General features: G+C 44.5%; 1 long non-coding RNA gene across 1 annotated transcript in view; it reads left to right on the top strand.

Annotated features, from left to right (window-relative positions):
• Positions 1-10,576, top strand: part of LOC137503783 (uncharacterized) — a 96,981-nt gene extending 86,405 nt beyond the window's left edge. Inside the window, exon 2 of the long non-coding RNA XR_011019329.1 lies at positions 9,889-10,576. This is a non-coding gene — a long non-coding RNA (uncharacterized lncRNA). The remainder of the gene's footprint in view (positions 1-9,888) is intronic.
• The last annotated feature ends 14,203 nt before the right edge of the window (positions 10,577-24,779 follow it).

The following is a 24,779-nucleotide window of genomic DNA, read 5'->3' as shown; positions in this document are numbered from 1 at the left end:
TAGCTTTGGTTGGCAGTGATGCTGTGACCTGGCTGGCGGTAATGCTGGCCTGACTGGTGCTGATGCTGTGGCCTTTTTGACAGTGATGCTGGGCTGGCTGGCCTGGATAGTTTAGGTAGTGCCAGGAATCCCCCCAATTTAGGTAGTGAGTGACAGGCGCCCCCAATTTAGGTAGTGAGTGACAGGCGCCCCCAATTTAGGTAGTGAGTGACAGGGCCCCCCATTTAGGTAGTGAGTGACAGGGCCTCCTATTTAGTTAGTGAGTGACGGGCCCCCCATTTAGGTAGTGAGTGACAGGGTCTCCCATTTAGGTAGTGACGGGCCCCCCATTTAGGTAGTGAGTGACGGGCCCTCCATTTAGGTAGTGAGTGACGGGGCCTCCATTTAGCTAGTGAGTGACAGGGACCCCCGTTTAGCTAGTGAGTGACAGGGACCCCGTTTAGCTAGTGAGTGACAGGGACCCCCATTTAGCTAGTAACAGGGACCCCCCGTTAGATAGTGAGTGACAGGGACCCCCATTTAGCTAGTGAGTGACAGGGACCCCCATTTAGCTAGTGAGTGACAGGGACCCCCATTTAGCTAGTGAGTGACAGGGACCCCCGTATAGCTAGTGAGTGACAGGGACCCCCGTTTAGCTAGTGAGTGACAAGGAGCCCCGTTTAGCTAGTGAGTGACAGGGACCCCCATTTAGGTAGTGAGTGACAGGGACCCCCCCTCTAGCCGCCGCTCCCCCCACCTACCTTGTAGCATCAGTCAAACCTCAATCAGCGGGCGACCCAACCAGTAAGATGACGCTTCCGCATATCAGTGCGGTGTGCTAGGTCCTAGCGCCCACACTATTGGTCGCCACCTGATCGAGGTCTGGACGTGGGTGGAAGGGAAGAGGGGGGGCAGCGCCGGCCGGGGGGGGGGGGGGGGGGGCAGAGGGCGGCCAGGAGGAGGCAGCCGCCAATTTTTGCCATAAAGTGCGGACGCCCATGCCCTGAGCGCACCCCCTCTAGGGCGGCTGGGGTCACCCCACCTGGTGCAGGTCGCATCCCCCGCACTCCCGTCACGACGCTAGTGCTGGGTGGTCAGAAAGTATGAGCCCCAGCATTACAAAGGGTTTGCGAATGATTAATGTGTTTTGGAAGGAAATCCCTGAGGAACTGAGAGGCTCTCGAGAAGTTTTGTGTATGCAAATATGAAGAGTTGCTTCTAGTGGAGGACAGAAGAAGGTTGTGTAAAAACAGAGGTTGTGCTTGGGGTGATATCTGGAAACCAGTAAGGAAATTAACAGGCAGAAAGAATGTAGAAAGCTATGTAGATAAGAGTTAGGCTTTGAAGTGGTTTATTTGATTCCCCTCTGTTTATGTGAGGTCTACTTTCCTAATCAGAGTGTTCTTTTTTTTTTATTTTGACCCATCTCCACTGCATGAAACACTGCTGGAAAGCAGAAATCCACAGCTTCTGGTGTGCAGATTATCTTCCCCACCAAACCTTCTAGCGAGAGCAGTCTTATGATAACTGCTGGGAACTCCAAGCCTTATCATCGTTGAGGTGTTACATTAAATATAGTAAGGCTTTTTAATGCAGAATTAATTTCCATTGCAGGTATTATCCCAATGACACAAAAGGCCAAAGTATGTTAACTAAATGTTTATATGCAGTATTATTAATCAAGAACACAATTAAAAAGTCTTATATTTCAGTATATCCTCTTCCATTTCCCAGCATTGTCTGTGTACTTCCTAATGAATGGTGCCTTTGATTGCAGATAGCGAAGCTGATATATAAATGCTTCTGGCTTTTTTGAATACTCATTTTTTGAGTGACATGCAATAACATGCAAAATTATAATGATAGTTGGCCTAAGAGCCTAAAAGATCATTACTGTTAATGAGCCCAATTTCCTTCTATTATGTTTCCTTTAATTTACGCTCAGCACATTGTCAGATGGCTAAGGTGACCTCAAGAAAATAGTACATTTGTAAAATGACCTCATCTTCAGATCTGCTATTAATGCCAATGAAATATATCATGCCGTATTTTAATCAGCATGCAGATATGGTATATCCTGCGGATGCGTTCAGTGTGTACAATATGATCTGATATTGTAGATTAATATCAGGGGCATGTCCTTTGCAAACAACTGTTACATGTATCTTTATTTTACATATCTGTATTTTTTTTATCTTTTACATGCATTGAATTTTCAGTAAAGAGCATAAGTACAGGCAGCATCGTGTAGTTAGCTATGGAAGAAGGCGTATGCATTTCACCTGTAGCATACACAACTATGTAGAAAAAGCCTTATGAATATTACAGACTGAGGATGGAATGCGCTCGTTTCCCCTGCAAAATACTAAAGACTGCTAAAATAACATCTACTGATGAAGCAGATAGCAACACGTCTTACAAATGTTTTTAAATGTGATTGTTTAAAGGATACCTTTAGCCAGGACTGGCATTCCCATTGAGGCAAGGGGGACAATTACCCCAAGGCCCCCAAGTGCTGCCGGGCCCTCCCAGCTCTCCCCCTGCTTCAAGCATGTCAGCAATATCAAGTCACCTGTCCCGCACTGGTCTGCCCGTGCTCCCATCTCCCATCCTCGCTGGCTGCCGCTTCTCATTGACCCCGCACATGTTATTGTGTAATAACATGCGCCGGGTCACTGAGAAGATGCAGCCAGTAAAGAACGATGGATGAAGACGCAAGCATGGATGGACCAACTTTGCAGGGGCCCCGAGGAGGACATTCTTGAAGCAGGGGGAGAGCTGGGGGTGTCAGGGCCTCCCTAGGGTAATTTTGCACTGGGGCTCCAGTATAGATTAGGCCTGCCCTGCCTGTAGCTACTTAAATTATAAAAAGCTGCATACTCACTTAAAGCGGACCCAAACCAAACATTTTTTTCATTCAAAATATTTAGTTGCACCACTCTGACACATACAAAGATAAATAAACACTCCTTCAAGCCTTTTGAGGAGTTCAGTGCATGCTTTTCACCCTTCTCTTTTCATAACTAGGGGTATACAGGTGGCAGCCATTAGCAATTCCTCCTTTGCTGGACACCATCTACTCCACCAGTTTGCCGGATTCTGTTCCGGCAATATGAAAGGAAGGGAGGGGTTCCTCCTATAAATGTAAATTATTTTAGATTTTTCAACATGCAGCTGAAAAAAGGCTGCTATTTATTATTATAATTTAGAAAATAGATTTTATTTCTGAAATCTTGTATTTTTAATTTGGGTCCACTTTAAGAAGAGGGAAGGCTCTATATCCTATAGAGCCTTCCCGGACCTCTCTTGGTCTCCTCCTTTTCCTGCTGCCCCGTTCAAATTTCCCACTATGTCTCCTCGGAAGGCTTCAGAAGTCTTCGAGTCTCAGAGTACTTCCGAAAACAAATGGCTCCATACTGTGCTTGCGCAAGCCGCTCATCTTCGGAGGTTCTCAAAGATCCAAGTACTTCTGAAGCGTTCAGATGAGACCCAAAGACTTCTTTAACATTAAAGAGACTCTGTAACATGAAAAACATCCCCTGGGGGGTACTCACCTCGGGTGGGGGAAGCCTCAGGATCCTAATGAGGCTTCCCACGCCGTCCTCTGTCCCACGGGGGTCTCGCCGCAGCCCTCCGAACAGCCGGCGACTGTGCCGACTGTCAGTTCAATATTTACCTTTGCTGGCTCCAGCGGGGGCGCTGTGGCGACTTTCGGCACGGAAATAGACGGAAATACCCGATCTCCGTCGGGTCCGCTCTACTGCGCAGGCGCCGGAAACTTGCGCCTGTGCAGTAGAGCAGACCCGACGGCGATCGGGTATTTCCGCCTACTTCGGCGCCGACAGCCATCAGAGCGCCTGCGCAGGAGCCAGGAAGGTAAATATTGCGTCACCGCTGTACGGAGGGCTACAGCGAGACCCCCGAGGGACGCAGGACGGCGTGGGAAGCCTCATTAGGATCCTGAGGCTTCCCCCACCCGAGGTGAGTACCCCCCAGGGGCCGTTTTGTCGTTACAGTTCCTCTTTAAAGTCAGATCACTGCGATGAGGGCCTGGCGGTGGTATGAGGCTCTAAAGATCACAGCGTGCCGCTTAAAACTATTTGGTGCTCGGGCCTTTTCCTATGCAGCCCCTACCCTATAGAACTCACTTCCTCAATCAGTGTAAGAGGCCCCATTTCTGGACAGCTTTAAGAAAAGGCTAAAAACCCACCTCTTTTCCCAAGCCCTTGAGACTGCAGAACGCAGGGTAACAGCAGTTTGAGTCCCCATGGAGAAAAGCACTGTAAAAATATAGCACTATTACTGTATTATTATACAGTATATACTTTTAGATATACAGACATATGAATGAGTAGAAACAGCCCTACAAAATAGTATTGGAGAGCCACCTACTGGTTATTTTAAAGATTGCATCAGAGAAACGAATGATGTAAATGGAATCAATATAAGATGTATACTTGCATAGGCAAACGCAGGGGGGATTACAGCTGCCCAGAATCCCCCCTCAGACCAAGATCGGTGCAGTGTCTGGGGACAGGTAGAAGTTGAGACACCAGAATATCTGCAGGCATCCTGCAACTCACCGCACCGCCCCCTTTCTTTCCCTGCTACAGTTGACTTTGGATGTAGCAGCAGCGTGTGTACAGAGCATGGAGCAGCGCTGGGGAACTCAACGGAGCCAGCAATGTGAGCACAGCTCTGTGCCCTACTCTGTGAATGCTTCACTTTCTACCAATGTCGGCCGTCCTCATTATCTATATCCAAACTGTTCCTGATCAATTGCATTACGCGTACCCAGCATGATATCCTACCATATTATACTGTATCGTGCATCGAGCTCAGGTGAATACAGCCCTTCTCGTTAAGATGCGACTTCAACGATCGGGTGGTCTCCTGGTTGGGCATTCAAGAGGGACAAACAGAAAGTGTTACACAGGTCCATGGATCAACTTTTAGGTTCTTTTCACACTATGCCCTTTGCATTGCAATTGGATCACACTCCAACGGACCCGAAAAGTCGCATTGCATGATAGATGTGCGATGCAACCATACAGTGAAGCATACAGTACAATGAAAGTAAGCACACAGTACAATGAAAGTATGTTACACTGCCACTGTAAACCATACACATTGCTGTGCATTACTCTGATGGGTCCCGCTACATTGCATCCGATATGAATGTACCATAGAAATATCATTGCATTTCCTTGGGCTGTGATTATATTGTCATTGGAACTCAACAGATTCAGTGTGAAAGGACCATTACAATCTAGGAATTTAATACATTCTGGCACATTCTTTTTGTTCTGGTGCTATTGCTGTAGATAACTTTTCCAGCTTGATAGCATTTCTGCAGGTCTGGTGACCTGATACCCGCATAAGTATGAAATCGCCGCCAGGAGACTTGGGCGCAGTATACAGCTGGTATATGGCTTATCCTGCTGCTGCACAAGTCCTGGTGGCATTAATTAGTATTCCCCCTCCAGGTCCACGTGGATGGTAGGGAATGATGTAATTCAGCTTCCAGCTATTGCTGGAGGCTGAATTAGGCCAGAAACCCACTAGGAGAGATTTTCTGAGCGCTTTGCGATTTGAAAAGCTTTTGCTAATGTAATGCTGTTGGTGTGATCCCACTTGAGCGATGTGATTTCATAAAAATCCCCATAGCATTGCATTAGCAAGAGCTTTTTTAAATCACTAGAGATTAGAAATCGCTCCGAGTGCGTTTCTGGCCTTACAGCGTTTTAAAAGTAACTTCACCTCCGTCTTCTGACGGCGCCGAAGCTACTCACTGAGCGCCGCTATAGCCGTAATTTCTACAGTCTATGGTGGCGCCAGCTGCGCCCATATCTCCTGTGCTGTTATTACAGCGCTCGTGATATCCTGCCCTGCCCTTACAGTCAGTAGCATTGAAGATTGATCAGTGTTCTTCCTTCCATTGCATTGATGTGTTATTGTAGAAAACCCAGTGAAAAAGTCGGTGTGTGAAGGCAGGGGGAAAAAAAATATTATTTTTACATGTAAAAAGTTACATTGTAGCGGTGCAGCTGGGAAATGCCCAATAATAAAAATGCTGTTCTCTGTGTCTCTATTAAAATACCTTATGAGCGTTTTACATGCATTTTTGAGAAATATACAGCTAGTTGTGCGTTTTTAAAAATGCACATTGTATAATGCAGGTATATGCGTTTTTATGAGGCCCATGGACTTGAACTATGGGCAAAAATGCATGTGTTTTCTGCAGTGCTAACAATTCTGCCTAGTGTGCTCCTAGCCTGTGGGTCTCAGTGCAGGAACAGAGGGATGGAAGAAGATTAGCTACAGGCTTCCCTCTCTAAGGCATCTATATTTTGTTTTTTTAAATCTAACTTCAGATATCCTTTAAAGAGACCCCGAGCAGACACCGCGGCTATGTATATACAATAGCAAGAAAAAGTATGTGAACCCTTTGAAATTATATGGATTTCTGCACATATTGGTCATAAAATGTAATCTGATCTTCATCTAAGTCACAACAATAGTCAAGCATAGTCTGCTTAAACTAATAACACACAAATAATTAAATGTTTCCATGTTTTTATTGAACACACCATGTAACCATTCACAGTGCAGGTGGAAAAGTGTGTGAACCCCTAGACTAATTGCATCTTCAAGAGCTAATAGGAGTGAGATGTCAGCCAGCTGGAGTCCAATCAATGAGATGAGATTGGAGGTGTTGGTTACAGCTGCCCTGCTCTATAAAAAACACACGCCAGTTTTGGGTTTGCTTTTCCCAAGAAGCATTGACTGTTGTGAATGATGCCTCCCACAAAAAAAGCTCTCAGAAGTTCTACAATTAAGAATTTTTGACTTGCTTAAATCTGGAAAGGGTTATAAAAGTATCTCCAAAATCCTTGCAGTTCATCAGTCTATGGTAAGACAAATTGTCTATACATGGAGGAAGTTCAGCACTGCTGCTACTCTCCCTAGGAGTGGCCGTCCTGTAAAGATGACTGCAAGAGCACAGCGCAGAATGCTCAATGAGGTGAAGAAGAATCCTTGAGTGTCAGCTAAAGACAAAAGTCTCTGGCATATGCTAACATCCATGTTAGCTAATCTACGATATGTAAAACACTAAAGAAGAATAGAGTTCATGGGAGGATACCACAGAGGATACCACTGCTGGCCACTATCAATTACATTGGATCGGTGACTTTGACAAAGTCAAGCTGTGACCCAGAATAGGAAGCCGGCGGGTCATCTGTGCATGCGCAGTCTTCACGGCTTCTCTCCCCTCCCTCTGTAGAGGGTTATATTGCAGTTCACGCGTGGAGGGGAGGAAGAAGCCTGCGCATGTACAGAGAGGATCCACAGGCTTCATATTCCACAGATTCCTCTTACCGAATAGACGTGGGTATACTTATAGACGTTTCCAATGAGTCAGCACCGTCTTCCATAAAAAAGCTCTTTATTGGTATCAAAGCATAAAAGCAAGGAGATCAAGCAATCAGCGACAGCTCCGCTGTTTCGGGCAATCTGCCCTTTCTCAAGCTGTTAAAGCATGTACTCCACACCTAAAGATGACCTGGTGTTCATTTATATAACACTCCAAAAGAGTCAGGTGACCATGTTGCGACCAATCCCTCGCGTGGGGCCACCGGCGGACCTGATGGGAAACTGTCAGCCTAATATTTAAATTACATACTCTCCCCACCCCTAATGGTATCAATATTCAGGTTGCCGCCCCCCGCTATATCTCAGCGAATCAAAAACAGCAGCCGCTTACGCTGCCATCGGCGCCATGGAAGGGCGGGCGCAGTGAGTCTCTCCGTCCCCCTCCTACTTACCAATAACAACACACGTGACCTACCACGCGTACTGTGACGCGACGCCGCTTGCCTCCACTCACAGCGGCAGTCGCGTCATCCTGTCTCTAGGCAACCGGACGCTCCATGAAGGAGGACTTATTTCATCTGGAGGACAGATGCTCAAGAGACTCTCCTCAGATAACTTCAAATCTTTCTAAGGGGGAGAGGGAAGCACTCAAGACTCTCCAGGGAAATGATGAGATTACAATCCGTCCAGCGGATAAGGGGGGAGCAGTGGTGGTGTTAAATAGCAACTACTACCGTTCAGAAATCCTACAACAATTATCTAATGAGAAAGTTTACACTAGATTGGATAGGGATCCCCTGTTTGATATTCAGGGAATTATTAAGAAAGTTGTTGATGATGCCTTGGAGAGGAAAATCATAGATGAAGAGTGTAGTAGATTTCTTACAAAACAGCATCCTGTAACCCCCATCCTGTATACGCTACCGAAAATCCACAAAAGCTTAGAGGCATCCCCAGGGAGGCCTATCGTTTCTGGGGTAGACTCAGTGTTTGTCCCGCTGGCCCAGTTTGTTGATAGAATACTACAACCCCTGGTTCATTCTTTGGGCTCTTACCTACGAGACACTAATGTATTCTTAGAAAAATTAAAGGGTTTGCCAGCATTGGAGCCAGATTGTCTGTTGGTTACTTTGGATGTTGAGAGCCTCTACACCTCCATCCCACACGATGGGGGTGTAGAGGCTGTAGACTGGTTTCTTATGGTTTATTCTGACTTGACCATCCCACAGAGAAAATTTGTTATCTCACTTTTACAGATTATTCTACATAAAAATTACTTCTTATTTGAAGGACGCTTCTATGCGCAGCGAAGGGGAACAGCTATGGGATCGAACGTGGCCCCGTCCTATGCAAATTTATTTATGGGACAGTATAAGGAGAGTTTTGTTTATACTAGTGCCCTTTTTCACCAGCATGCAAAATGCTGGTTTCGTTATATAGATATCTTTTGCATATGGGCGGGGCCACGTTCGGCATTATATGCGTTCATTCAGGAACTGAGAGACAAGTGTCCGGTTATTGTGCTGACGGCCCATGTTGATCCTGTGAGAGTCCCATTTTTGGATACCATGGTGTACAGGTCTGGGGAGCGTTTGCTCACAGACCTGTACACCAAGCCAACTGACCGTAATTCGATTTTGGAGTTTAAGAGTTTCCATCCGCAACATATCAAAGATAACATCCCTTCTGGGCAGGAAGCGAGGGTAGAGAGAATAGTGGCTGATCCCCTAATGTGTGAACAAAGGGTAGAACAGATGAGAATTAAATTCAAGAAAAGAGGGTACCCCGAGAGATTACTAGAGAGAAAGAGAAGCAAGGGGAATCTTCCTAGTAAGAAAATTAGTGGACCTAGAATCCCGTTTGTGAGTACCTATAATAGTCAGAGCCAACAAATTGGCCAAATTATACGTAAACATTGGAGGATTCTTGCTGAATCTTTTCCTCAGGTACAGGAATTTAGATACCCGCCGTTTTGTCTTTTCGCAGGCCCCCGACCATCAGGGATAAAGTTGTCTATACCTATGGAAAGGAAAATATGGTGGTTGGTAGGAATGGAACATTGTCACATGTGTAATAGTGTGAAAAGGGGGGACACCTTTACACATCCCTCTAGTGGACGTAGGTTTCAAATTAAAGGTCACTTCTCGTGTGACTCCACGTATGTTGTATATTCTATTAAGTGTCCCTGTGGGTTAGGGTACGTGGGAAAGACCACGCAGCCCCTCAGGGATAGAATTTCTTCACATAAGTCGTCCATTAGGGGTGAGAGTAGGGATCAATCTGTGGCCTGTCACTTTAAGGAATGCAGACATGGCGTTTCACAGTTGAAGGTGCAGGTAATTGACCATGCACCTCTGCGCTTGCGTAGGGGGGACCGGCATAAATTACTCCTTAAAAAGGAGGCTATGTGGATTAAAAAATTGGGTACGATGGGGAGGGGGGTCTAAACAAAGAATATGACCTGCTACCGTGTATCTAGATGCATTGTTGTTATTCTCGTGATATAGACATATATGTCTATTTGTGTAATTACAGGTGGACATGTGCGATGATCTGGCGTGTGGGATCTCTGGCATAATCCCCTTGTCCCTGGGACCGCTGTCTATCGATGCTGTGGTGGGTGAGTGCGGGGAGTGACTCAATGTCCCTCTGCCTATATTATTACTATTATCTGACAGCCGGAGTTCTGCAGGTGGGCCGGGTGTATATTCCCTGCTAGAGCGGAGCGTCCGGTTGCCTAGAGACAGGATGACGCGACTGCCGCTGTGAGTGGAGGCAAGCGGCGTCGCGTCACAGTACGCGTGGTAGGTCACGTGTGTTGTTATTGGTAAGTAGGAGGGGGACGGAGAGACTCACTGCGCCCGCCCTTCCATGGCGCCGATGGCAGCGTAAGCGGCTGCTGTTTTTGATTCGCTGAGATATAGCGGGGGGCGGCAACCTGAATATTGATACCATTAGGGGTGGGGAGAGTATGTAATTTAAATATTAGGCTGACAGTTTCCCATCAGGTCCGCCGGTGGCCCCACGCGAGGGATTGGTCGCAACATGGTCACCTGACTCTTTTGGAGTGTTATATAAATGAACACCAGGTCATCTTTAGGCGTGGAGTACATGCTTTAACAGCTTGAGAAAGGGCAGATTGCCCGAAACAGCGGAGCTGTCGCTGATTGCTTGATCTCCTTGCTTTTATGCTTTGATACCAATAAAGAGCTTTTTTATGGAAGACGGTGCTGACTCATTGGAAACGTCTACTTGAGAAGATACCTGCAGTGCACAGGTGACTGGAGTGGAGAGCACGTCTCAAGTTGTCCTCGGTCCTCCATAGGTGCTTGCTACATACTGTTTCGTGGGTATACTTATATACATACCCACTGTGTCTGCTGACGGTCCCTTTAACAACAGAGATTGCTTCACTGCTCAACCTAATCAGTGAGGATTGCCCTCTCAGCCTTATCCAGCACAAAGATTTTCCAGCGCTGGACAATAACATATGCACTAGGGATGCTCATTAGTTCTAATACTATGCAGATTTTCTATGCAGCTTGAAAATAAGCCAAAAGCCAAGGTGAAAGCCAACTGATCCATTTTCCAATTGCGAAAAAATTTGCATAATCCTGCATTAACACAGAACTTATCCAATCTTGTTGACCATTCGTAACAAGCCCCCGTCGACTGATGCAGGCATTCTGGGGCAATGTTAACAAGACTGTTTACCATTGGTAACACAAACACATACATCTGCCTCCAGGAGATTGTAAGCAGAAGAATGTTGTGCACATTAGATCACCACTGACAGGATAACTGTACTGTAAATAATATCACCAGTAGCTAAGACGCATGGAACTGATAGGGAACTTCAGGCACCTCATTGCATATTTCACCTCTAGGATACCCCCTCATTCATTTAAATATTCATGCAAAACTTAATTTGAAATCATCCTCTAGGAACCAGCTCATCAAGGCTTAATGAAGCTAGATCAGCCACAAAATCCAGTACAATGGCACAAGCCTCCCAATGCATTACTTCCTTTCTGTGAATCCCTGTGTGCAGCTGCTCATGCTATAACCATAGGCGCTTGGAGAATCAGAACTTACCTTACAAACCACATTGCAGTACCTGAACACCAACAGGTCTCCTAGTGACTGGAGATCCTATAGCATGCTCTTACATGGCCTGTGTTTCACAGTAACAACAAGCAAGCAGGAGGGAAACAAAATGTAAAACTGCACCAAAAAAAAAAGAAAGGAAATGATTCAATACTCATTTCCTTTCTTTTTTTTTGTACTATTGCATGATATGTATTCCCTGGGCCAATGAGTATAAAGACGAGAAGGGCCACAAACAGTGCAGTTTCTAGGTTAAAATGCACCCAGGGCGAGGGTGTAAAAATTGCCCCCCCCCCCCGAGCAAGGTATGGGTGCCCGCAGTATAGGTTAGCCAGGTCTAGTTGCACTTAGTATAGGTCCCCCCAGTATAGGTAGCCAAGAATAGGTACCCCAGTATAGGTAGCCAGGCATAGGTGAGCCAGTATAGTTGCCCCCGCTATAGGTCAGCCAGGTAGGTGCCTCCAGTATAGGTAGCCAGTATAGTTGCCCCCAGTATAGGTTAGATAGGCAGGCGCCCCCGGTATAAGTTAGATAGGTAGGTGCCCCAGTACAGGTTAGCTAGGTGGGTGCCTCTAATATAGGTAGCCAGAATAGTAGCCCCCAGCATAGGTTAGATAGGTAGGTGCCCCCAGTATAGGTTATTTAAGTAGGTGCCTGCAATATAGGTAGCCAGTATAGTTGCCACCTGTATAGGCTAGCTAGGTAGGTGCCCCCAATACAGGTAAGATAAGTGCCCCCAGTATAGGTTAGATAGGTAGCTGCCACCCAGTATAGGTTAGATAGGTAGCTGCCCCCCAGTATAGGTTAGATAGGTAGCTGCCCCCCAGTGTAGGTTAGATTAGGTAGGTGCCCCCAATACAGGTAAGATAAGTGCCCCCAGTATAGGTTAGATAGATAGCTGCCCCCCAGTGTAGGTTAGATTAGGTAGGTGCCCCCAATACAGGTAAGATAAGTGCCCCCAGTATAGGTTAGATAGGTAGCTGCCACCCAGTATAGGTTAGATAGGTAGCTGCCCCCCAGTATAGGTTAGATAGGTAGCTGCCCCCCAGTGTAGGTTAGATTAGGTAGGTGCCCCCCAGTATAGGTTAGATTAGGTAGCTGCCCCCCAGCATATGTTAGATAGGTAGCTGCCCCCCAGCATAGGTTAGATAGGTAGCTGCCCCCCAGCGTAGGTTAGATTAGGTAGGTGCCCCCCAGCGTAGGTTAGATAGGTAGCTGCCCCCAGCGTAGGTTAGATTAGGTAGGTGCCCCCCAGCGTAGGTTAGATAGGTAGCTGCCCCCCAGCGTAGGTTAGATTAGGTAGGTGCCCCCCAGCGTAGGTTAGATAGGTAGCTGCCCCCCAGCGTAGGTTAGATTAGGTAGGTGCCCTCCAGCGTAGGTTAGATTAGGTAGGTGCCCTCCAGCGTAGGTTAGATTAGGTAGGTGCCCCCCAGTGTAGGTTAGATAGGTAGCTGCCCCCCAGCGTAGGTTAGATTAGGTAGCTGCCCCCCAGCTTAGCTTAGATTAGGTAGCTGCCCCCCCCAGCGTAATTTAGATTAGGTAGGTGCCCCCCAGCATAGGTTAGATAGGTAGCTGCCCCCCTATAATGGAGGGGGGAGCCGGAGCTGCGGGGAGGGCAGCCCGACCTCTCCCTCTCCTCTCCTCTCCCGGGCCGCCCTCCGTGCTCCCACCTCAGATGCAGAGTAATGCGCAGGGAGCGCTGTATACAACATACCTCCCTGCGTTCCAAGCGCTGCTCTCTCGCCGCTGGTCTCTTCCTCTCTCTGCCTATACGATGATATACACACTGCTTCCTGTTTAGCAGGAAGCAGCGTGTATATCATCGTATAGGCAGAGAGGAAGAGACCGGCAGCGAGAGAGCAGCGCTTGGAACGCAGGGAGGTATGTTGTATACAGCGCTCCCTACGCATTACTCTGCATCTGAGGGGGGAGCACGGAGGGCGGCCCGGGAGAGGAGAGGAAGGGAGAGGTCGGGCTGCCCTCCCCGCGGCTCTGGCTCCCCCCTCCATCATAGCACCCCCTCCCAACAGCGCCCCGGGCGGCGGCACGCCCCGCATGGCCCAAGAAACGGGCCTGGCCACAAAGCTCAGAAATAACATGTACACAACATATAAAGATGCCCATGCCATCTGCCAGCTTATACTGACGTGCACAGTGCTAAATGTGGTCATCTCAAAGTGGAATCCATAGACAATAAAAAGAAGCAGCACAAATACAAAAGCATTAACATTAAAAGAATACCGAAGTGACATGTGACATGATGAGACAGACATGTGTATGTACAGTGCCTAGCACACAAATAACTATGCTGTGTTCCTTTTTTTCTTTCTCTGTCTGAAAGAGTTAAATATCAGGTATGTAAGTGGCTGACTCAGTCCTGACAGGAAGTTACTACAGTGTGACCCTCACTGATGAGAAATTCCAACTATAAAACATTTTCCTAGCAGAAAATGGCTTCTGACGGCAAGAAAGAGATAAAAAGGGGAATTTCTTATCATTGAGGGTCACACTGTAGTCACTTCCTGTCTGCGTCAGGACTGAGTCAACCACTTACCCACCTGATATTTAACTCTTTCAGACAGAGAAAGAAAAAAAGGAACACAACATAGTTATTTCTATGCTTGGCACTGTACATACACATGTCTATCTCATCATGTCACATGTCACTTCAGGGATCCTTTAAGGGCTCGTTTACACTGAGAGTTTTCAATGTCTTTTAAGCGCTGGCGATTTCAAAAATCGCTTTAAAAGCGCTTCTGCAATGTTGCTCTATGTGAGTATTCTCACATGAGCGATGAGCTTTCTTTACAATCACAACCGCGGCTCCTGCACCATTTCCTGAGAGTTTACGCTTCAATACAAAGTATAGGGCAATCGCAAAGCGCTTGAAGAAGCATTTTGGAAAATTATTTCCCCAGCACTTTTAAGAATAAATACATTGTATTTATTCTGTTCCAGGTCAAAGAGTTCACTTCCTCAGTGTCATCAGGAACAAAAGAAAAAAAAAAAAAAAAGAAAATCGCTGGACAAAAGCGCTTTGAAAGGCGCTTAAAGCGCAAGTCGCTCTAAAAATGCAGGGAAAAGCGCTTTAAAAAGCGCTCACAAAAGCGATCAGCTGTAGCAATTGCACTGGTGATTTATAATAAGAACAAGGCCTTATAGAAGTGTAGGTAGATCATCCTTGCTGGTCGAACCCCTAGGATATGGAGAATCCTATGCATTTAGCCAAGTCACATCCAGAATCAACTTTTATCACCTCATCTTCTACCTTTTGGTAAAATTTGCAAGATCTGGTCCCTCTCATTAAGGTGAGAGCAAACTGCCTGCTCTCAATTCTTATTCCATAATATTGCAGGGGCAGTTAGCGAAGGTTAGGGTTATTGTATAGGTAGAAGTGATTGTGCAATTGTTTGTGTTTTGACAGTAGGGATATTTGCACAATTGAACTTTTAGCCGATGTGCTTGTGTTACTGATTGATTACACATTGCCTTCGCTGACAGACTGTGCCTGCCTACGCCTACTACCACTAAGAACTGGCTTTTCTAATATTAAGGCAAATTGGATTTATTGCACTGACATTGCTGTGTGTCACATGCCTCCTGCTGGCCAGACCGTTCAATGCTACCAAATCTACTTCAACCCACAGACCCTCTAATCTTGAGGATGCAATGAATGCGCCGAAACTGCTGGAATTGGGCAGACAGGCCAGGAGGGAATGTGCATTCCTTTGTTTCAGAATTCAGTCAAAATGGAAGCTAGCCTTGGGTTCTCTCACTAGCTTCAGTGATGTTACAAAGAAAATGGAGTACTGAGATTAATTTTCAGCCAGTTCCTTATGTAGGATCCTGTTTTGAGGGCAGAACTCAGGCTCTTTCCTGCTGTTGAATGCTGGGCATTCCCTTACTTTTTGGGGGAAAATTAAGCCCCAAATATAGGAATTGTCTATATCTCAGGCAATATTCACTGTACCCAAATAATAATAGCAAATTCTCTCCAAAGAATATGTCATATTAATACCAATCATGGACAGTGTAGAACATTCTGTTACTGAGAAGAGGAATAAACGAGGCTGCAAAGAGATATGAAAATGTTCATCAAGTTACTAGCAATCAAACGATACATTTTTCATATAGGTTACAAGTACAGCATCTATTAAAAAGGCAAAATAAAAAAGTACAGTTATTTTCAATTTGTTCATAGCCAGATCTGGGTGGCTCCTCTCAGCTGGGACCCAGGCTTGATAGCAGCATTGTAACTTCACCAAATGGCTTGCTCACACCTAGTTGTTAGCTGGGGGGACGCTATCTCCCAGAATAGCAATGCCACATTGCTTCTTAGAATAGAATCTTTGTTATCTAGCTTCAATAGCCAGGCCTTTTGCCCCCTACACATATAATCTGAATTGTAACATGAATCACAATCAGTGCAGAAAACAGATTGTGATTGCATTCTTTACGGTTCATCCATAACACTCAGAGGCGGGACAAGGTCCTCCAGCACCCAAGGCTAAGACACCAAAGTGCGCCCCTCCATCCCTGCCACCCAGCCGCCACACACTGATTGCTATTAGACTAAGAGGTGCCACAGGGCCCACAACCTCCCCAACACCTTAACCTATTTTGGTTCCTGGACGTAGTTTCTACGTCCAGGAACCATGCGCGCTCCCGCGGCCGATCGTGCGCGTGCACGCGCACTCCCGGCCGCGGATTCGGTAGCCAAGGAATCAATGTATCGGGCTATGGAGCCTGATCACTGATTCCTCTCCCCCGCTGAAAAAGCGACAGCTTCTCTCGGAAGCTGCGCCTTTTCTGGCCGTTCCCTTCCCGATGTGTCACTCTAAGTGCGTGCTACGCTTAGAGTGACGTCATGTAAACAAACTCATGGCCGCCATCTTGTGGCCAAAAAGTAATACTACACCTGAAAAAAAAAAAAAAAAAAAGAATTAACACACATTTACATTATACATCTATTGTTTACCTCCCACCCTCCCAAAAGTACCCAAACAAAATGTTTACTATAAAAAAAAAATCCATTACAATAATAAAAAAAAACATGTAAATATTTACCTAAGGGTCTAAACTTTTTAAATATCAATGTAAAGATGAAATATTTATATATTTTTTTTTATTTTAAACTTGTAAATAGTGATAGATGCAAAATGGAAAAAATGCACCTTTATTTCCAAATAAAATATTGTCGCCATACATTGTGATAGGGACATAATTTTAACGGTGTAATAACCGGGACATATGGGCAAATACAATACGTGAGTTTTAATTATGGAGGCATGTATCATTTTAAAACTATAATGGCTGAAAACTGAGAAATAATGAATTTTTCCATTTTTTTCTTATTCTTCCTGTTTAAATGCATTTACAGTAAAGTGGCTCTTAGCAAAATGTACCCCCCAAAGAAAGCCTAATTGGTGGCGGAAAAAACAAGATATAGATCAGTGCATTGTGATAAGTAATGATAAAGTTATAGGCTAATGAATGGGAGGTTAACATTTCTCACGTGAAAACGACGGAACCTGAATGGGTTAATATCTAGTTATCTGGCTTGCAGTCACTGCTATGTATCCCCTTTTCTTATTTCTTTCTGCTTCAAACACAATTAGGAATGACAGCTGAATGAATTGTGCGCCCCCTCCTACACTGCGCCCTGAGGCTGGAGCCTCTCCAGCCTATGCCTTGGCCCGGCCCTGAATTAACACTGTGCATATTCCCATACATTGAAGCCAGCTATATCTACGTGCAGTTGCCTGTATTGAGTGTGCAGGTCAGTCAAAGTGTTAATAATTGTTTTGTCAGTGCAAACAATGACACAGGCTGACGTGTTCCTGTCACATTAAGCCCTCACGTTTTTGATTGCAGCAGTTCTTTGCATTCTTTAACCTCCTGCCGACCGCATCACACCGATGGGCGTGGCTGCGGCGGCAGCCCCAGGACCGCCTAATGCCGATCGGCATGAAGTCTTGGGGCCAGCTAATGCAGGAGATCGCGCGCGCATCTCCTGCTTGGGGGGTGGATCTCCATCCCGCCTTCAGTCTCTGAGCGGCAATCGCCATTCAGGAGACTGTTAGACAGCGAAATCGCTGTCTATAAAGCTTGTACAGCGCTGCGATCTGGTGCAGCGCTGTACTGGGGACAGCTGTGTGACACGGCTCTCCCCTCCATTGGCCCAGAAGTGATAGGCTGTCATAGGCTGAAGCCTATGACAGCCGATCACAGTGATAGACTGGCGGGGGGAGGGAGTGGCCGCTGCAGGGAAAATAAAAAAAAATACACGATTTTGATAACAAATATTTATAAAAAAACCACATCTGGGGTGCAATCAGACCCCACCAACAGAGGGGGGGGGGGGGGGGGGGGGGAGAATCACCTTAAAGCTGCTGTGGCCAATTTTACAAAAAAAAAGTCTGGTCTTTAGGGGGTTTAACACTGTGGTCCTCAAGTGGTTATAAAAAAAAAATCAATTTGTCCAACCATTGACATTTATTTCACACAGCCTTAAGCTACGTACACACATGCGACAACGATCGTTCGTTGTCAACGACGAACGAACTTTTAATTGATGAAAGAACGACCTAAGTAAAGTTAGTTTTAAAAGGTGTGTAACGATCTGATCGTTAGAACGAACGTTACATCACGTAAAAGCAACTATTGCGCCTGCGCATAAAAATGAAAACTTCCATGGAGAAATAGTGAAATGCGCATGTCAAGCCTAGTACGAACAACCGTTTCCAACGATGTACTACTTTTGCAAACGATCGTCGTTGGAAAAAATCCGCCAAGCTAGATCGTTCGTTTTTAACGATCTAGCTCGTCTGTCGTTAGACTTAATGGTCTTTGGCTGCTTTTTTTTAAACGATCGTCGTTTGAAACGATCGGGTAACAATCGTTTCAAACGACTATAGTCGCATGTGTGTACGCACCTTTAGTCATTGTTTGATAAAACAATAATTAACGCTAGGACGCTCACATAGGGCCGTTGCTCTTTTTGATTGCAGTGATTCTTTGCATCCTTTAAAAAGTTAAACTTTAAAGTGGTCTGAAAGTCAGCATTTCTACTTTGCTCTAAAAGATTTCTTACATCTTTTATTTTGAAAAATGTTTTATTGATTTTACAATATTTTCTCCCAAACATTGAACAAAGTGATTACACCATTATTCAAAATCAGAATACAAATCAGCATCTGACACTTGGAATTCGCTTAAAGACTCTCAAATGTGAACACAAACACCTCATTCAACTAGCCCTCCCCCCTTCCCACAAGACCATACTAACCCCTCCCCCCCCCCCCCCTTCCCCAGCCACTGTTTCTCCTGATAAAACCTTTAACCTGGCTTAGAGAAGAAAAACAATAAGATCACCGACTTTTTAAGAACTGCAGATCTCCTCAGTCGCTAACTCGATGCATTATATCTTAAACTTTGAGTTTACCCAAGGTGCCCTGTAGGTCTTTAACTGCATACCAGGAGGTATACTTGTAAGGATCCATCAAATTACGTATTTCCTAATTTGAAAAGGTTGCTTTAATAAAGTGTTCCTAGATTGAAAAAAAGTTTGGGGTGGATCGTTCTTTGTGTAGTTTGGATTCTAGATTGTCGTGATTGAAAAGATGTAGCAGTTCCTCTTTAACATCCCACACCGTAGGTTTGCTGGGGTAGATCCATTTGTTATAAATCACTCCCCGCGCTCTGATGAGTATAAGGTGAGATAGCCTCGAAGGCTGGTTGGTCTTTCTATTTGGAGCATTTACAATAGTATCGTCAGTAGACACCGCGAGTTAAATCAATAGTAATATCGCAAATATGTAAAATATAACGCTGAACTTTCTTCCAGAATTCCTTAATGACCTTGCATTCCCACAAACAATGATACAAATCAGCATCTTTTTTTTTTTTTATAATAAATTTTATTAATTTTCCAGTTTAACATTCCTCCTTTTGGAGTCCAAAAATATCGTTTGCACAAGTATTAACTTTGCTCACAGAGCCACAGATAATTAGAAAGTCATTTGGCTCCTTTCAGAAGGAATACTCCTCTCCTCCTCCCCCCTCCCTGAGCACTCCCTCCCACCCTTCTCCAACCCCTCCTCCACCCCATACTTCACCCCTCCCCTCCCTCCCCCCTCCGTCACCGTCCTAATGCTTTAGAGTGTTTTTACCTCCTAACTCTGCTGCCTGCTTGAGTTGTCTGGCTGTATATAGTTTCCTGGTCATGTACGTATCTATATTTTCAACTGCCCCAGTTCCCCCAATAAATCTTTCTTAGCATACCATTCAGTATATTGATAGGGTTTCATTAAATCCACTATCTCAGACCTCTTAAAGAAATGTAGAATGAAGCTTTTCCAGGTTTTGAAAAATCTTGAAGTGGATTTCTCTTTGTGCATTAGGGTTTCCATATTGTCTAAGTGAAATATATGCAGGAGTTCTTGTTTGACGTCCCACAGAGAGGGCAAACTTGCGTAGATCCATTTATTGTATATGACTTTCCGGGAAGCTATTAAGACCATATGAGCCAGGTGTGGGATTTGGTTGATAATATATCTTTGCCCTTCCTGCGGGAGATCGGTTTGTGGATTATAATTGAAGAGGCATAATTGTGGGTCCAAAGCGATGTCCTGTCTACAAAGAGAGAAGATATATCTCTGGACCTTACCCCAATAAATTTTAATGGGTGGGCATTCCCATAGGCAATGATACATAGAGGCATTTGGTAGAGAGCACTTGGGGCAATGTGGTTGGTAATGGGGAGGTTTTTCTTTGTATTTGATATTGAAGGCATACTTAGCCCTGTGTATCATTTTGAAATGTGATTCCCGCCAAGTCTCATCTATGATTAAAGAACGAAATATCATGTTACCTTCTATGATGTTTTTGCTCAGGTTTTCTATGGGTATATCTTTGAGCCATGGGGTGAAATTGGCCTTTGCTTTACCTTCTATGTTTCTATTGGTTATGTTTTGTTGAATTTCTGAGAGGGATATTTTAAGTCTGTGTGGGTTGAGAAAATGATCAAAGTCATTCAGGTTCATTACTCCAGCCATGTCATCTACAAGTTTTCCTAAGTATGATTTTAGTTGTGCATAGTACAAAAAATGTGTTTTAGGGATTCCATATATCGCTCTCAATTCTAGAAATGTATACCATCTGTTCTTTCTAAAGTACCAAAGGTTACCTATTTTTGTTATGCCTTTGCTTTCCCATTCAAGGAATCCTTTGTGTAGTATGCTAGGTGGGAAACCTGGGTGTCCCCAAAGGGGCATATATTTCGAAGCTGTAATGGGTTGTTTGAAACTTATTCGTAGTGCTTTCCATGTTGCCCATGTGTCTCTAACCATCCTACTATTTTTAAGCTTCAACGGAATCTGGTTATACGTAGTGTGCAAAACTGCCATTGGGGTCCAAGGTTCCATGAATGATTTCTCAAGATCGTAATTAGAGTAAAAGCTTGTTTGACATTCCCAATCTCTGACATGTCGAAATAGACATGCCAAGTTATATGAGCGTATATTTGGGAGACTCAGGCCTCCTTGATCTTTGGGTAGTTGTAATTTCGCGTATGCTATTCTGACCTTGCGGCCTTTCCAGAGAAATTTATTAAAGGCTCTTTCCACCATTTTGATATCACTGTGTTTGAGTAACAGTGGTATCGTTTGAAGAGGGAACAGCAGTTTGCCAAAGCAAACTGACTTGATAACTGTTGCCCTGCCCATCAAGTTTAAAGGGAGGTTTTCCCATCGCTGTAAGAATTGGACTATATCTTTGATCAGTGGTTTATAATTAAGATCATAGAGGGAGTGTGGGTCATTTGATATTTTAATGCCTAGATATTTGACTTGTTGTCTAACTGGGACTGGGGTTATGGGTAGGAGAGTAGGTAGATCAGAGCGAGTAGATAAATATAGCAGTTCACTTTTGTCTAGATTTACTTTGAAACCACTGCCGTTACCTATCTCTTTAATGGTATTCAAGGCTTCTTTTAATTGTTCATGTGGCTTAGACATGAATAATAGCATGTCATCTGCAAAGATGGCTTGTGAGACTATTGTATTGCCTATTGAGATGCCAGTGATTTGAGTTTTCAGAATGCGTAGCATGGGTTCCAGGGCTAAATTAAATAACAGGGGCGATAAAGGGCAGCCTTGGCGGGTGCCCTTTTGTAACTGTATTTTTTTAGACAGGAAGCCAGGGGTGTATACTTGAGCTGTTGGCTCATTATGGAGTGCGTTAATCAAATTAAGAAAGGGGCCAGTAATTTTCATTTGCTTTAGGACCTGATTTAGCCATGGCCACCGAACATTATCAAACGCTTTTTCTGCGTCAAGTAGTAGAATAGCGAATCTCTTGGCTGTGTTTGGGTAGGCTTTGGCATAATCAAGAACCGTAACCACCTTGCGTATGTTCATAACAGCTGAACGATTCCTAATGAATCCCGCTTGAGATGCGCTAACAAGCTTATGCATCAGACTCGCCAGCCTATCCGCCATAATCTTGGTTAGGAGTTTAATGTCCTGGTTTATAAGAGATATTGGCCTATATGCTGCCGGGTCTGATTGGTCCCTACCTTGCTTTGGAATCAGCTTGATATGGGCCATTTTAGCTGATGTTGGCATCTTACCATTTTTAAGAACCTCATTGAACATATTTTGTAAGGGGGGAACTATTTCTGGTTTTAGCATTTTGAAAAATTCTGCTGTAAACCCATCGGGTCCAGGAGCCTTATAGTTTTTCAAGTTTTTAATAGTATCGATTATTTCTGCTTGGGTTATTTCTGAGTTGAGGGTTATTAGATCAGCTTCAGCTATTGAAGGCAGCTTTGCTTGTTTAATCATTGATTCATATTTTGTGGCCAACGGTTTGTTGTCTGTTTCACCATATAGGTGGGCGTAGTATCTCTGGAATCTTTCGTTAATTTTTTGTGGGTCTGTTTGCCTAGTTCCGTCTTCGTCTAATATGGAAAGGATATTGGTTGGTGGTTTAGAGCCCTTAACAATATTGCTCAACATTTTACTCATCTTATTACCATATCTCCGAAATCTAATTTCTTTGTAGGTTCCGTTGAGTCTTTCTTTGTTCTTAAGCCATTGATCAGCCTCCAGCTTCTTTTTAACCCATTGAATTTTACTGTCTGGGTTAGGTTGAGCCTGGAAGCTCATCAAGGCTTCTCTGGCTCCTTTAACTGCCTTGAAATATTTATCATTTGCTTCTTTCCTCTGACCTGACATATATGCGATTATTCTTCCCCTTAAGACTACCTTAGCTGTTTCCCAGTATAGTGCCGGTTGCTCAGTGTGTTCTTTGTTATTTTCCTGGAAGTCTAGCCACCATTGTTGTAGGAGATTTATGAATTTCTCGTCTTGATATAGCTGGGTTGGAAATCTCCAGATGATGTCTGAACCCCGTGGGACCGTCTCTTTTAAAGTCAATGTTATTGGGCTATGGTCTGAGATGACCATGTCTTCAATGTCCGTGTCTATTAATCTCTGGGCAATCCTATTAGAAATTAAGAACATGTCCAATCTAGTCCAGACATCATGTGGAGCAGAGAAAAAAGTATAAGATCTATCAAAGGGATGGTTCAAACGCCAGGAATCTGTCAGATGTGCGTCCTGTAGAAATGAGTTTAGTCTAACTGATTTCTTTTGATAAGCATTGGATAGTTGTCTGGTGCCTGATCTATCTTCTCTTATGTTCATAATGGTATTGAAGTCACCTCCTACTATCCAATTTGTAGACACATCACTTGCAATAAGAGTGGTGATTTCCGATAAAAATGCGTCATTATCTTCATTTGGGCTATATATGTTCAAGACATTTATAATTTCATTACCCAATTGTATACGAACTCTTATCCATCTACCCTTAGTGTCTGATTGATGGTTCATTATTGTGCCTTTAAAATTTTTGTGGAAGAGCATCATAACCCCAGCCTTTCTATCAGGAGAAGGCGATCCTAGGGCCTGTCCAACCCAATGTTTTTTCAGGAAGGTAAACTGTGCCTCTGTGAGGTGCGTTTCTTGCAGCATAGCCACTTCGACTTTTAATTTCTTAAGATGCCGCAATACCATATTTCTCTTGTGGGGGGAGCGGAGTCCCCTCACATTCCAGCTACAAAAATGTAGTCCCATCTGGAGTATTTATAATATGTAGGCCAGAGGTGATAAGAGTTCGTAACATGGTAGGTAGGCATATTTTAACATACAGTCTGTAATCCCCATAGGACGGTGACTTCCCCTTGCATCCGCAAACTGTGCAGATGTAACAACCCCTTAATCTGTACCTTATAACATCTCGTTTATGTTGTTCAAGACATAAATTTAGTAGTAACCACACTAATATCTTAACTTTAAGGAACAGAAAAAAAAACAAAGTAACTTCACTTCTTCCCCTAGTGGAAGGCATGGAGCTCAGAAAAATCAGTCCAGGATCCAAGTCTCGTGCATTGCCTCAGCTTCGTTGTATGGGATAAAGCTAGCTAACATATCAAAATACGGTTTGCCATTGGTTTAACGGTATGGCGGTAATGTAACTGTTGTGCAGCGCCTTAAGTATAGAGCCTGGTTGCAGTCTGTAGCGATCAGGTGTCTCCCTGTGTTTCCGTCTCATCTGCCTGGGATGGGATTTCAGGGTTTGCTAGTTTCATAAAATAATCATCGGCTTCGCGTGCAGTTTTAAAAGTATGAGTCTCTCCATTTTCGTCAGTAGCCTTTAAGATTGCTGGGTATAGCAGGGTAAATTTCCACTGGCGCCTTACACATTCTGAGCAGGCCGCATTGAACTTTTGTCGCATCTTAGAAACCTCCAGCGAGAAATCATTAAAGAGTCTAATCCTGTGTCCCTCGTATTCTAATAGTTGGCCATTTTGGCGGAAGGCTCTAAGTATAGCTGTTTTCTCGGCATAGTCTAGGTATTTTACCATTACTATCCTTGGGCCTTTCTTGTTTTCTGCAGCTTGCGGGGGTCCCACCCTGTGAGCTCGCTCGACTTTGTAGGGACCTTCCAGGCCCAGCAGTTCAGGGATATTTTCAGCACAGATCTTATGTAGGGTTGTGGCTGTATACGATTCTGGTAATCCCACTATCCTTAGGTTGCTGCGCCTTGATCTGTTTTCTAGGTCTTGGAGTTTATCATGCATTTCTTTATTATCTTTTAAAAGTGATTTGATGGATACTGATTGCTCTGCCTGATCGTCTTCCAGTACAGAGACTCTTTTCTCAGCCTGGGTTATGCGTGTAGTATGTATTTGTAAGTCTTTGTGTACTTTTTTCAGTGACTGCGTGATCGCAGTCTGAATCATGGTTTCCAGG

Source organism: Hyperolius riggenbachi, chromosome 4, assembly GCF_040937935.1.
Source record: "Hyperolius riggenbachi isolate aHypRig1 chromosome 4, aHypRig1.pri, whole genome shotgun sequence".
Lineage (NCBI taxonomy): Eukaryota > Metazoa > Chordata > Amphibia > Anura > Hyperoliidae > Hyperolius > Hyperolius riggenbachi.
Note: the sequence above shows the minus strand (reverse complement) of the source record. Positions and strands in the feature narration are given on the sequence as shown.